The sequence below is a fragment of the Chiroxiphia lanceolata genome, chromosome 28 (assembly GCF_009829145.1).
Source record: "Chiroxiphia lanceolata isolate bChiLan1 chromosome 28, bChiLan1.pri, whole genome shotgun sequence".
Classification (NCBI taxonomy): Eukaryota; Metazoa; Chordata; class Aves; order Passeriformes; family Pipridae; genus Chiroxiphia; species Chiroxiphia lanceolata.
Window position 1 is genome coordinate 1779299 of NC_045664.1, and position 14639 is coordinate 1793937.

The following is a 14639-nucleotide window of genomic DNA, read 5'->3' on the forward strand; positions in this document are numbered from 1 at the left end:
GTACATGAACTCAAATTCCCCCAGAGATAACTTGACCTCAATTTCCATTTATTGACAGTGTGTCTGCCTGGCTCACCCTCCTAAGGCATTGTGGTGTGAAATGGGAGCTTAAATTAAAGAAAGAACTAAAATTAATGTTTCTCTCTGTCCCCTGTACCTGGCTTATGACTGAACTGGAAGGATGCTTTGTATTAGAATGAGGATTATCCAAAAGAAATGGCTCTTCCAGCTCCATGCTCCTTCCTTTCAGTACAAACACGGCACATTAGGATCAGATTTTATTCCTCCTAAATTTGTAATTGTAGTTTTCCACCTAGAACTCCAGCATCTAAACCAGCCAGGATACATTAGGACATGGGGCAGGAAACACAAGCTGGGCTTTACTTCCTTCCTTCCTGCCCATGGAGGTAATTCCAGCATCAGTCTGAAATCAGTCAGTCTGAAATCAGTTCATGGCTTTGGTCCTGCCATATTCCCTAATATTTTCCCAATTAAAACACAGTGTCAATCCTCTGCAGTCAGACAACACAGCAAATACATTCCACAGGCAGGCACATCAAATAATTAAATGGCAATTAAATCAAGAGCAGGCTCACAGGAGAAGTGTTGGGTTTGTAACAGGACTCCTGATTTGTGTGGCTGTGCAGGAGGCAAAACCTGAAATCTCTTGCGATTCCTGTAATTTGTGATTTTAGTTTCTTGGAAATCTATTAGTCAAATCTGGAGGACAGGTGAGTTTTAGAGAGCAGCCAGCAATCAGGAGTGACAAAGGCATTGTAGTCATCTCTGCCTTAATGGAAATGCCACTTCACACGTGGTGGGTTTTAAGCAGCCTGAAGACAGTCACTAGCAAAGGTGTCATTATCTCCAGCACTGACAGTCCAAAAATACCCTAACAAAGTACTTTCTTTTTCAAAAAAAGAGCCATTTCCCACAGAACACTTTAGTCTTGTGCTTCTGCCATTGTAGTGTGACAATGACTGCAGCTGCTTTGTCCCATCCTGGGGTTCTGTGTCCTGTCAATGTGCTGAGAGCAGGAGCCCAGTGGCAAACTCAGGGTTTTGTTGTGCTCAGGTAACTCCACACATCCATCTGCAGAGGAACTGCTGTGCACGGGCCTGGATCAGGGAGAACTGCACCATGAATTACTTTGCATCTGTTCTTGCTGCTAATCCTATTACCAGCAACAGGATTAGTTCATAAACAAAGAGCTGGGCTCGTCTGCTCTATATGAAAATTGAACAGGGCTTACATGTAAAACCTCTTACTCTGAGCACCAAAGCTCCCAACTGCTGCAATTCACTGGGCTGATGGATCTGTGTGATTTCTGACCAAAAAAAAAAATAGATAAAAATGTAGGAATCATCTTCTCTCAGAAGGTTTTGAGGGTTATACATTGTTCAAGTAGTGCCAGAACGTATTTCAAAATAAAATTATTCAACTTGGGGGGTGGGGAGCACAATAACATGAGCCATTATTAACGAATCTTTCTGAACTGGGGGGACTGTCCTGGGTGTCCCTGCCTTGCTGTGTGCACAGGTGTGTTGGGAATCAGGTTCCTCATCTGTAAGTGGCTTTAACGATGCTCAATTATTGCCGGAGATTTGAGGTGCTTGAGGTGATCTCACTGCCGTGTAACTCCCGGGCGTTGCTGCTAAATCTCATTTGCATCCGGTAATCGGATGAAAACACTGAACTTCCTTTAGTTTTCCGTCCTCCTCTTTCTTTGTTCCAGGGTTGTGTTTGGAGGGAACAGAGGCAGGAGCAGGGATAACACGTGTGAGCTCTCCGAGTCAGGAGCTGAAGGGGAGCAGAGACACGTCTTTGCTTTCACAATGATTTCTGCAAAGCCACGCTGGCAGATCCTCCCTGTAGAACCACAGCATATGCCAACAAAACTTTCTGTGCTGGCACTGCTCCCCGAATTGCTCAGATGATGTGAGCTGAGTTGACAAAAGCAGGATTTTCTCAGTGGTGCTACATCTCTTGGATTCAATATTTCAGGACCAGACAATGTATTTCTTTTCCCCCTGCTCGCCTCCTTCCTTGCTGCTCTTCCTCTCTTTCCCTCGTGTCTTTCCTCAACATTTTCTCCACTCAAGAGAAGAAAGAACAGACAAACCAAACCCAAATCCTCCCTGTGCACCAACACTGGCATCATGACCTGAATCACTAATTTCGACTCTGCGTAGAGGGCACTGAAATATGGGATCATTTTCTGCAGCTTCTCTGGCCCTTGCTGCTTCCACAGCTGATACAGGTATTTTCCAGGTGGGGTTCTTTGCTTTCCAGGAGAGAGAGACCTCACCCAAGGAGAGCCAGTGATGTCACCTGACCTTTCCAGCCCTGGGATTCGCAGCGTATCCGACTCGGCCAGGCAGGGCTGGGGAAGGGAAAAAGGAAGAGCAGATGGATTTATGGCAGGAGCTGGGTGGCAGATGGTGCCTGCAGACAGTTCCTGACATGTCCCCGGCCCTAAAGGGTGTGGGTTTCCCCTTTTAGCAGCACTGAGAGTGCACTGATATTTGATATTTGTGTGTGTGCATGAGAAAGATGGGTTGACACATAAGGGATTGTATCAGCAGCAGAAGAAACTCAGCACCTCTGATATTTAGTTGGAGTACTTTACAGTTCATCTCTGTGATGAAGTGACACCAGTAGGAATCTTTTCACACCATTTGATCAGATCTGGGAGTTCTCGAGTCACCGTTTTTCTGAGACAGTTCATCTTCAGCGTATGGGGTTGATTTCATCTCATAAGAATTGCCACTTCTTCATCCCAAATAAACCCAGAGCATTCTGGCTGTACCTGTACAGCTGGAAACAAATTGACAATTTTTAGTGTGCATTAGTTGCATCCATTTTCAAAAGGTGTTTGGGACAGGCTTAACCAAAACCCAAAGCATTCTTAGCATTAAGCTTATGAGCAGGCTTAGGGCTCCAGCTTGTCTCTAAGCAGTGTATTTAGTGCCCTTGTCTTCCAGAGGCCTCAGAGAGAGTCCCCAGAAGAGGTGAGAGCAGCTTTGAGGGGGAGATGATTGTGGTGATTTGTTGTCTCTCAATAAACCCATCTCAGCAATTCCCAGCAGCCACTTTTCCCCTAAAACCAGAGCTTGAGTTGCCCCAGCCCCCTCCCACAAGCTGCAAATCTGCCATCTGAGATCTTCCCTTTGGAGTGATTTGTACTTGCCTGACTTAGCAGATGTAGACCTCTGTGGTGACATCCTCAATCCCAGACTAAATCCTGGCTTTGCCTAATCATTCTTTACTGGGCTGCTTTCAATCTCTCCTTTCTGCATCTCTTGAATTTTTCATTGCCTGTAAAGAAGGATTGTCTTCTGGAGTCAAAGGAGAAAGATGAATTAAAAATGAGCAGCTGGGTTATAATAGGTCAAGTCACTGCTTTGGGGGTTTTGTTTGTACAGAAACGTGGGTGTGTGAAATACAGCAAAGAAATTTGGCTGGAAACAGACTGGAGAAACCCCCTGGATCCAAAAATCTCCAAACCCAAGTGTTTGCACAGAGATGAGGTGGGACCTGCCTACGTGAAATGTCTGGGGTAAAATGTTGTCTTAACTGAAAATCAGGGCAGAATGTTGCTCGGGATGAAATCAGCATTCCCAAACTAAGAGATAAAAGAGGTGAAATGTTTCTATTTGGCCATTTGGTGCCTCTCAGTTGCTCTCAGTCAGTGGCACTACTGCCACAGCTTGAGACCTTGTGCCACAGTGATGCTCCTCCTGTTGCAAAAGTAGTTTTTTCCTAGTGCCAAAGCAGTCTTATTTTGAGAAATCCCAAGAGATGAAGGGGTTGGAGGATCCTTACAGAGAGTCAAACTTCTGGAGAAGGTGGTGGGAGATGTAGTGGGAAAGCTGGGCACTTTTTATTCTCTGAAAGCAGACTGGAGAGGGAGCAAAGAGTTGACTGAGAGGCAAAAGATATATTGAGGCAATAAGTATTAAGTGATGCAGTTCCAGTGTTACTGAAATCTGAATGGTATTAAATCAACCCCCCTTTGATCTGACACACCAGTGGAATTTGGAACTGAGGCAACTGGAGTTGCAGGAAAAATCAGTGTCTGGCCAAGGAGGAGCTCAGGGACTCCCAGACCTGGGTTTTGCAGGTCCTACCTGGTGTGCTGAGAAGGTAATTTTTGGGCACAGTCACATCACTGAATTTCAGACCCCCTCACCTGGAAGTGGGAAGATTCCTCTGTGATTCTCAGCCTCTGAGAGTGAGCTTTGAATCTCCTCTGGAGCAGCAGCCCATGTTCCTCTTCACTGACTGTGCTGCCTTAGACTTGCTGCCAAATTTAGGCACCTCAGGTCAGGGTTTGTGACTCCCCTTCCACTGCCACTCCTGGTTTTGTACTTGGATAATGGAGATGATGATGCTGGACTTGTTTATGAAAAGAGCTGAGATTCACAACTTGGAATGTTTCTATATATGAATGAGATGCAATTAATTTCTTTCTGTCATTACATGCAAAATTCTGCAACAGATGGACCAGTATCATTTGGCAAATAATTCATCTGACATTCCCTCATCAATCATTAAACAATTGGTCCATTTCTTCATTGTGGAGTCAGCTTGAAATCCTGTTTTGTTCCATTTTCACAGCATTCCGAAGGGATTGCTCTGGGTCCATTGAAATCAGGGAGGGGACTGACTGACCTGGGGGGGCCTGGGAGAAATGTGGGGGTGCACTGACCTCCTGTCCATCATCAGAGAATCCCAGAGTGGGTGAAAGGGACTTTAAAGCTCATCCAGTGCCACCCCTGCCATGGGCAGGGACATCTTCCACAAGCCCAGGTTGCTCCAAGCCCCATCCAACCTGGCCTTGGGCACTTCTAGGGATCCAGGGGCAGCCACAGCTTCTCTGGGCAACCTGTGCCAGGGCCTGCCCACCCTCCCAGGGAGGAATTCCTTCCCACTATCCCATCTAACCCTTCCTCTGGCAGTGGAAGCCATTCCCCCTTGTCCTGTCACTCCAGGTCCTTGTAAACAGTCTCCATTTTTCCTGTTGGCTCCTGCAGGTCCTGGAAGGCCACAATTAGGTCTCCCTGGATCCTTCTCTTCTCCAGGCTGCACAATCCCAACTCTCCCAGCAGAGCTGCCCCATCCCTCTGCTCATCCTGGTGCCTCCTCTGGACTCTCTCCAGCAGCTCCATGTCCTTGCTGTGCTGGGACCCAGAGCTGGAGGCAGTTCTGCTGGGGGGTCTCAGAGGGGCAGAATCCCCTCCCTGACATTGTGGAGAAGTTTAATGACATTCCATAATTTTCCTGATGTCCCAGCTACCTGATGTTATTGACACCCCCTGCCCCAAGGCAGTGATTTTGTTCTGTGTGAGCAAGGTTTGACAGAACCTGAGTGAATCCTCTGGCTCATTAAACAGCAGCAACCAATAAATCTCTTTTTTAATAGTCTCCTGAATTTTTAAATCTTGGAGTTGCTAATGCCCATACTGTAGATGTATGGAAATGGATATTTCAAATCAGGGCCCTAACTTTAAGAAGGGTGATTTGGATAAATGATTTCACTTTTCTTCCACCTTTTAATTAAAACTACCGTGGCATGGGCTGAGTATTTCAACAGATTCCTTTAATAAATGGCATTAGGTGCTATTAACTTCCAGGGGATTACTCCAGGTTAACTCTCTCCTTTCTAGGATTTCCTCAAGTCTTTGCCATAATGAAACAGCAGCTTTCTTTGCCTTCTCCCCCTGTCTTTATTGCATCAGTATGCATTGCAAAACCAGGGGCTTGTACATCCTAAGAGAAGATAATGGGAGCAATATTAATTCCACTAAAGCTGCTACAGGCATGTAAATGAACCTTTCATGTGGCCAGCCAAGCTCTGAGCTCTGAGAACAGCCAGGCCAGGCAGCAGAGCAGCTGGGGGGTGGCAGAGGTGAGGGGGAGAGGGGAGGCCACGCTGGAAACAGCTGGAATCCAAACATCCCGAATTCCTATTTCCAACCCGATCGACGCTGCTCTTATCCATGGCATTAATCAGTGCCTTTCTCCTGTTTCCCCACGGGCTGGGATTGGCCTGTTAGCACAGAAATGGACACTCTGTGAAGCCCCTCACGTTTGTTACCAGGCTGGCTCCAGCCTGTGCTTGGGCCAGGTCTGCCAGGCTGTGCCCACTTCGGGCTGAGAGCTCTGCAGAGGGAGGAGGGCAGTGCATGGGCTAATTAGTTCTGCCTCTCAGCAAAGCTAATTAATCTCGACACACTCTTGAGCTGATGTGACTCTGCTGCTTGGATTTCTGGCAGGAATTAGTTTGTGGCTGATGTGACCCAAGAGAAGGGTCTCTGCTGGTTGGGGGTTTCTTTTTCACATGCAAAAGAAAGAAAAGTAAAAGTAAGAAAACTTGGTGTGGAGTGGGAGGACAGTATTGATCCTCAGCCATGTACTCAGCCTCTTGTGATGTATTTTTATTTTACCAGCACACAGAGGCTTCCCAGAACTCCAGAAAGGCAATGATTCTTTTTTTAACTCAGGTTTCACCTGTGTAACAGTGCAGTGAGGAGTTGTCTGGGGTTCTGACAACAGGAGGGTGAATAACTCTGTGCTACTGGGGAGGGCAAACCCCATTCCATCCATCCATCCATCCATCCATCCATCCATCCATCCATCCATCCATCCATCCATCTATCCATCCATCCATCCATCCCTCCCTCCCTCCATCCATCCATCCATCCATCCATCCATCCATCTATCCATCCATCCATCCATCCCTCCCTCCATCCATCCATCCATCCATCCATCCATCCATCCATCCATCCATCCATCCCTCCATCCATCCATCCATCCATCCATCCATCCCTGCTCTTGCCACTGCTCAAACACTGTCCCTGCCCCCCTCCAGGGCAGCTCTCCCCGTGTGGGAATGAGCTCAGAGTGGGGATTTACCCACATGGGGAAGGGAAGCAGGTTTGAAATGCTTTTGCTGAGTAAGGCCCAGATTAAAGCAGAAGCTCTGGACAAGCATCTGAGTTCCCTGAACTCAAGGGCTCCACTATTACAGGTTTGGAACCTCCAGGGAGGCAGCTGATGTGTGGGGAGGCAGTGCCAGCCTGGGCTGGTCCTTCACCTCTGGGAGGTGGCTCAGGGCTCGTGTTTTGGCAGGACCAAGGAGAGGAATTCTGGGATGTTTTTATTTTCGAGTAAAATCCCATTTGAAATCCATCCATCCCTGGTTTATACAGTTGAGCCAGAAATAAGCAAGGAATTCAGAGAAGCTGTGGCTGCCCCTAGATCCCTGGAAGTCTCCAAGACTGGGTTGGAGCAACCTGGGCTAGTGGGAGGTGTCCCTGCCCAGGGCAGGGGTGGCACTGGATGAGCTCTAAAGTCCCTTCCAACCCAGAGCATTCCATGATTCCATGATGGCAAGTGTCCCTCATCTTTGGTGAAGCTGGAATGCCAGTGCCTGTTCTCTTCAGCTCTTGTAGCCGTTGGGATGATTGACCTGTTGGGATGAGCTCTGCTTGTTATGGATCCTTCTGGAAAGGCTGCATTTAATGGAAGAGTTCCATGGGGGGATGCAAGGCACGGCCTTGGAGTGTGGGAGGACTGAGCTGAGACTGAATTTGAAACTCCAAAGGAGATTCTCCACGTTATTGCTAGAATATAAAAGAGATGAAGCAAATTTTACCAAAATAATTGTGGCCCAAATTGGAGGTAATACAGAGAAAAAAGGGAGTCCTTGGAAGAGTTTCTACTGCCTGTAGAGCACAGTGCAGGGCAGAGACCAAAGCAGCTCCTGGGGAGCTGTTGGAGTGTGTGCTGAGAGGATGGGAATAAAGACAAGGTTCTATATTTGATTTTATTAAAACCCCACCAAACCCATCACAGTTGGGAGGGGCAGGTCCAACCTCTCAGGTAAAGGAACTTGTTACCAGGAGGGATTTCCTTATGCATTGCAGGCTCTGGGGGATCTGTAATTACATTTAAATAACAGACTAGAGCAGCCTTTTCAGAAGTATTTCACTCTCGGTAAACAGAAATAAAATAGAAATAGAAACCTTAATAACTGTGAGAAAACATCATTTAGTTACTAGCTCTTATTCCCTGTGGAAGAGCCTATTCCTGGATTCTGGAGTGGCTCTGGATTTAGCTCCCTGAAGAACACACACTCACTGTGGAGAAGGGTCGTGTCAAACATTCCTTACCTTGGAATTGTGTTTCCTTAAATTCCAGGACTTGAGGGGTACAGCAGTGACAGAGGGCAGGAAGATCCAGGGGGTCCTGGGCCTTTTGCTGGGAACATCCCTCGGGGTTCTCTGCCCCAGCCCTGCTTTACAGTTTGGGTGCCAGCTCAGCACAAATCAAACACTGCCAGATTTTAACACAAAAACCTCGTCCCAGCGGGAGGAAAGGTGAGAACAGACTTGTCAGGACGGAGCCAGAAATAGAACCCAAATTTCCAGGTCCACCCCCTCTGTCTGCTGGGTGATTTCACCTCACTGTGTGTTTTCCCATCGTTATTTCCTAGTTGTTTTTCCCATGTTTTGGCATTCTTAGGGCATTCATGATCACAACTGAATACTGACTCACACATTTAGGGATCACATAATTTCCTACTGTGGATTCTTGGGGATTCTTCCCCTCGAGACATTTGTTACTGAGAAGAATCTTGGATCACTCTCGTGCCACACGAGAATTTAGCCCCAAATGATGAGCTCCAGAGTTGGACAAACAGCTGCAAGGATGGGATGTCCTACAATCTAACTGTCCTTAGGCAGCATGTACTTCTGTAGAATGGAGGAGTTTTGAAGATAAATAAGAAAATACTTTAATTTATCGAGTTAGAATAAAAAGTGGATTTTTCCTGACACATTTTACAACAGGATGACGATTTTTTTACATGTTAAAACACCTTTCAGACATTTTGTGCAGATTATCTAAAAGGCCTCAGTCAAGATAACCCCTCACAACTTGCCCTGGTCTTATAAAGCAGAAACTAGGATTAAAAAAAAGACTTAAAAAATGAATAATTGGCCTCTTGAGTATAAAAACAGTGTCTGTTTCTAAAGGACATTTGCTTGTGTTAAAAATCAACCTTTCTGCTAAGCAAAACCCAGATATTTCTGTAGCACTAGAGAAGTAATTGCCAAAGTTATTTGTGTCACAATAACTTATTAATCTGGAAGGCTGAAACCCAGGCCCAGGGGTCATGGATGACCTGGTAATGAGCCCATCAAGTATTCCCATAAATAATTAAACCAAGATACATTACTTGAGAACTTTTATCTTTCCCCTTTCCTCGGGCACCTCCCAGGTCCTCTGTTATGTGTATCATTTGTATTTTGGGTGGATTACCCCCAGGAAAGCTGCACTTTCATCCTCTCAGAGAAATGCCAGCAGGGCTGTGCCTGAGGGGGTCCCTGAGAGCCCCCAGTGCCCTGCCCCAGGCAGGGGCAGATCCAGGGCACAGTGCCCAGGGCTGTGTCCTCCTGAAATGAAGTCTCCACAGCCTCTCTGGGCAGCCCTTGCAGTGGCTGAGCTCCCTCCCAGCTAAAGGCTATTTTTTTTTTTTACATTTCAGTGCCATTTCCCAGGTTTCACTGTGTGCCCATCGCCTCCTGTGCTGGCTCTGGGCAGCTCTGGCATCTTTGCTCCTTCCCAGCAGGTCTTTGGATAAGATTCTCCAGACCCTTTTCTTCCTGAGGCCAAACAGTCCCACCTCTCCTTGCCTGAGGTGCTTCTGATTGATCTCATTTTCTTTTCACATTTTGAGTTTCAAGCAGGGACCAAAAATTAAAGTTGATGTGGTTTGCAGCTAAAACTTGAACAAGGATGAACTTGTTTCCCCCCCTCAGCCCTCCCTGGGAATGCAAAGCTGTCAGAAAAAAAATCCATGAAAGCCACAGGAATTGGGAATTGTGTATCCTGGCAATGGAGGAGGTTTGGTAGATATGGAAAAGGGAATGATTTGGGCTTGCAGATCCCCTATGAGGTTGTCGTGGCAGGGTGAGAAGCAGCTGATCCAACCCCCCAGGATTCAGTGCCTCGTGTTAACAGAGATGATGCTCATCATGCTTACCTGAAAGGGATAATTAATCTGATGTTAATTGAGTAATTCTCTATTTAATCTGTTATAACAGAGAATTCAATTGACTCCCTGAACCAATCAATTTTTCTCTCTCTCCTGTTGTTTTGGGTCTTTCCTGGTGGTTTTGAAGTGTTGTCCAAACCCACTTTGGCTCCACCTGCAGCAGATCCAGCAGCTCCCTTCTTTCTCCCTGGGAGAGGAGAACATGTACAATTCCAACACAGTTCCCAAGGGCTTTGTCAGTCTATCCCTTCTCAACACTGAGATTAAAAAAAAAGGTGTTGGAAAAGTCCAGCAAATCTCTTTTCACCCCCATTTGACGTGCTTGGTTCCTAAACAATTGCAATCGATTTTGTTTGCTCTTGCAAACACCTGAATTATCCCCTCACCAGCTCAGCTCCCAGTCAGCCTTGGGCTCCCTGGGCTGGCTTTTCAAGGGAGAAAATACTGACATTGCCAGGGAAATAAGAAAAGGGAGAGGCAAATAAAAGGTGGGGGTCTCCCTGCTTGGCAGGGCGTGCATCCACTTCAACTAATTGTCACCCTTAGAGCTTATTCGGTGCTTTGCAAGGAGGGAGGGAAATTTCAGAATTAAAAAACCTGACCTCTAAGTTTGTTTTTGCCGGTGCTTTCTGCTCAGTGGCTGTGCCAGGGGTTAGCAGTGCCAGGCCCTCAGACTGGGGCACCTCTTGCCCAAAAGGACACGCAGAATATGAAAGGAGACGGGAATTTTCAACTCCAGGACATTTCTGTACAAGCCAGGCTTGGTGGCTGAGTCCTGGAGATGAGATTGTACAGACAATTACCCCCCACTTTTGGATGACAGAGCATTTCCTCTGCCCCCCATGTAGATAACAGGGGTGGGCATTGCTGGCACTCCCTCTTCTGCCTTAAGTGTTTTATTTTTTAAATGAATTTATCCCCATTTTCCTGTACTCTTATATTTTTATATGGCTTGGATTTCTACTATTTGGTGACTTAACAGCTACTTTGGATAATTTACCTTTCTTTACTCTTTTGTCCTACAATGTCTGTCTCTGCAGGTCCATTTTATATATAATCCCTAAAGAGTCATATGAAATACCTTAGCCTGGGACCAAATTGTCCAACCTGCAGCTCCTCCCACAGAACACAAGGCTCATTCTTGAAAGGGGGATGAACCCCCACTGCCTTACTGTGGTGAGAGATCAAGAACAGCATCTGGAGGGAAAAATCCCCCTCCCAGCAGCTGGGGGTGGTTTAACTGTACTGAGAAGGAGCTGCTCTGAGCTTCTCTGCCCTCCCAGGGGTTCAGCTGCTCACGTCCAGAGCAATCCTGGCTCCTACAAGAGGTTTCTTGGATGACTCTGAGGAAGAAAGGCTTGATTTGGTGTGGGCTGAGTGTCCTCGAGTCGAGGGGTGGGAAGGATGCTCAGCCCCTGGGGAGGGAGTGTGCTGGTTTAAAGGTAAACCAGCAGGGGAAATGAACTCAACTCAAAGGAGAGATTATAAATCAGAATAACAATTTAATAAAATAATACAATAAATATGATTATACAGACAAACAGTTGGTTTTAACCCCCAAAACCCAAAGGTATAACCCAGCACCCTGGGGCATGAACAGAGTGGTGTTTGTTGGGCCCCCTGAGTCCAAAGTAAAGGGAGAGGGAAAAACCTGTTGGTGAGAGTGCTGGTGCAGTCTGGGCAAGAGTGGTGGTCTCAGTCTGGTTGAGAGAGGTGGTCTGGAGTCTTCCTCTGAATCCCACGAGTGGTTAAAAAAGTCCCAAGACCCCAAGATTCTCTATCCTCCAGTTCAGGCAGGAATGCCCAGCATCTCCCTCAGGGTGGGGAGTTCCACACTGGGGGTGAGGACAGGAGCACCCTCCTGCCTCCCAGTTCCACACTGGGGGTGAGGACAGGAGCACCCTCCTGTCTCCCAGTTCCACACTGGGGGTGAGGACAGGAGCACCCTCCTGTCTCCCAGTTCCACACTGGGGGTGAGGACAGGAGCACCCTCCTGTCTCCCAGTTCCACACTGGGGGTGAGCACAGGAGCACCCTCCTGTCTCCCAGTTCCACACTGGGGGTGAGGACAGGAGCACCCTCCTGTCTCCCAGTTCCACACTGGGGGTGAGCACAGGAGCACCCTCCTGTCTCCCAGGCCTCTGAACACCCAGTTTACAGCCTGAGGGGTCAGGGCTGCTCTGGGCAGAGGGTGTAAATGGTTCATTGAGAACAGTTTCTGGGCAATGGCATGGAAGGCTCTGGAATACCCAGTTTTGGGTTACACCCATCCAGTGATGAACTGGTCCCAGCTGTTCTAACTAGGACAGGGAGCTCTGGGTGAGGCTTTGACCTCCCTGGTGATAAGTGGGCTGATGAGAAGCAGGAGGCAGGATTTCCTTGGGGTACACTCGGCATTGCCTTCACCTTTCCTGCCTCCTGGGGTAATTTTCTCAGCTTTTTTTCCTGTCCCTCTTCTGTGGAGTTGAGAATCAATCATATCTCTGCCCTCTTGATTGTCTGGGTGCTCAGCCTGCTGAGGAGATTGGAAGCTTCCCATGAAGAGGGGCTGAAGGAGCAGAGTGACAAGGGGGAAAATTTAATAAAGCCTTTCTGAGCTCCTGAACAAATGGAAACCATAGAGAGGGTTAATGAATATGGTTGTAGATGTCAGATGGATAAACACAGATCTAAAAATTCCTGGTGTGGGGGCACTTCCTGTTTTTGAATACACTTGCAGAGAGATCCAATTAAATATCAAATTAAAATCAGTCGGAATCTTCCCCCTAAATGAGAATTAGCTGCTGCCAGTATCTGAAGAGTTTGTTTGCTGTTCATTCACCCATCTGGTCATTCAGAGTTCTGGAAGAATGAAACTTGGAGTGCTGAGACTTTTTTTGCTGTTTCAGGTTCCAGTTGTGGGTCCTTCCCATTTGAAAACCTTTTCCTTTCGTGTGAGAGCATGTGGTGAGGACCTTCAGTCCTGATTTACAGAGTTCTTTGCTTGCTGAACATGCTGCCTGGTGCCTGATAGAACTGAACACTAAGGTTTGTATCTAATTCCAGGGACTTCTTGACCTCTGACATCCTGTTCAAAGCAGTTCAGGTTACTTCAGCCTGGATTTGGATATTTCCAAAGACAAATATTCCACAGTCTCTCTAAGCTGTGATGAAAACATCTTCCCTTCCCTGGAGTTGCCCTTTCCTGGGCTGTGGTTGTGTTTGTCTCTTGCTCTGTTGCTGTGCCCCAGACTGTTCTGTGGCTCAGGGTTAGTTTGGCTTTTACCCTCCAGTATTTAATGTAGTCCAGGATTAGGTAAATCAGTGGATTTCCCACAAGGAATTTTTTGTTTGGCCACAACTGGAGAGCTTGGCTGGACTACAAGAAAGGTGGTCATGGGTGGAACCTGAATGGGCTCAAAGTGTGGTGCAGATTTGTTGGGAGGCTGTGGGTCATCCTTTGAGGTTTCTGTTCTTCCTGCGCTCCTCAGGGACAGACCTGTCCCCTCTGCATCTTTATTTGGCTCCCAAGTTCACTGTTCACTGTCTGTGTGACAGGAGGAACAGCTGATGGCACATCCTGCACTGGAATCACCACACTTTCCCAGGCAGGAACCCAGAGAGGGCTTTGTTGTACTGTGGTTTTAATGTCACAGCCAAATGCAGTGGTCATGAATTGTTGACAATTAAACACTTAGCACACGAAGAGCTGGAGATAAGAACTTGGATGTGTGCATTTCCTTCAATAATTCACAGGACATTAGAGCCTCAATGTCAGGAGTTGTACCCTGCACAGGATGACAGGGTATTAATGAAGCTGCTCCAGCCATTACACTCCAATTGCTAATTTATTCATCGTTTACTGGCAGTGGGGAGAGAGGGGGGAAAGGAAAACCCAAGGTCTGAGTTCAGTAGCCCTTGAAACAAAGATTCATGTGAGCTGTGTCTGCAACAGTTGATTTCTGAGCTGTGTATCTGTTTCATCCTTGGAGAATGAGACCAAATTAAAAGGAAGCAAGTGAACACAGCCCAGATAAATCGACTCCAAGTAGGGCTTATCACCAAATCATTCCACTGGAGCTGAATGTTAACAAAGTGAGGCAGTCATGTGTTCAGGATAAGAGGGTGAAACGTTCTCATTTCCCTAAAAACCCACCCTGAGTCTGTAGTGTTTAATCCTGGGATTTGGGTTGTTCCTGTTGGCTGGTTCATGTGTCTCTGTACCAAAGACTGTCATCCCTGCAAAAGTGCTCCTTGGGAGTTAAAATGTGATACAGATATGGCAAACCTCTGTCCCTGGTCACGCTCTGTGAGCAGAGGAGCAAGACATGGTCCTTTCCTGGGTATTTTCAGTGTATACCTGGAAAGTTTTACCGGTGAGGGAAATGCAGGTGAAGGACACGGTTGTTCCAATCAGTTCCTGGTGCCAGTGCAGCTCTTACAGAGTGGCCCCATCATCAGAGAGGCTGGTGTCACCCTTACAGGGCTGTGACAGCCCTTCAGAGCATAAAACCCCAGAAGGTTTGGATGTCTTTGTGGGTCAGTAACTGCAGAAGCAGATTTTGGATGGATTTGGCTCCCAGTCACTCAAGGATGAA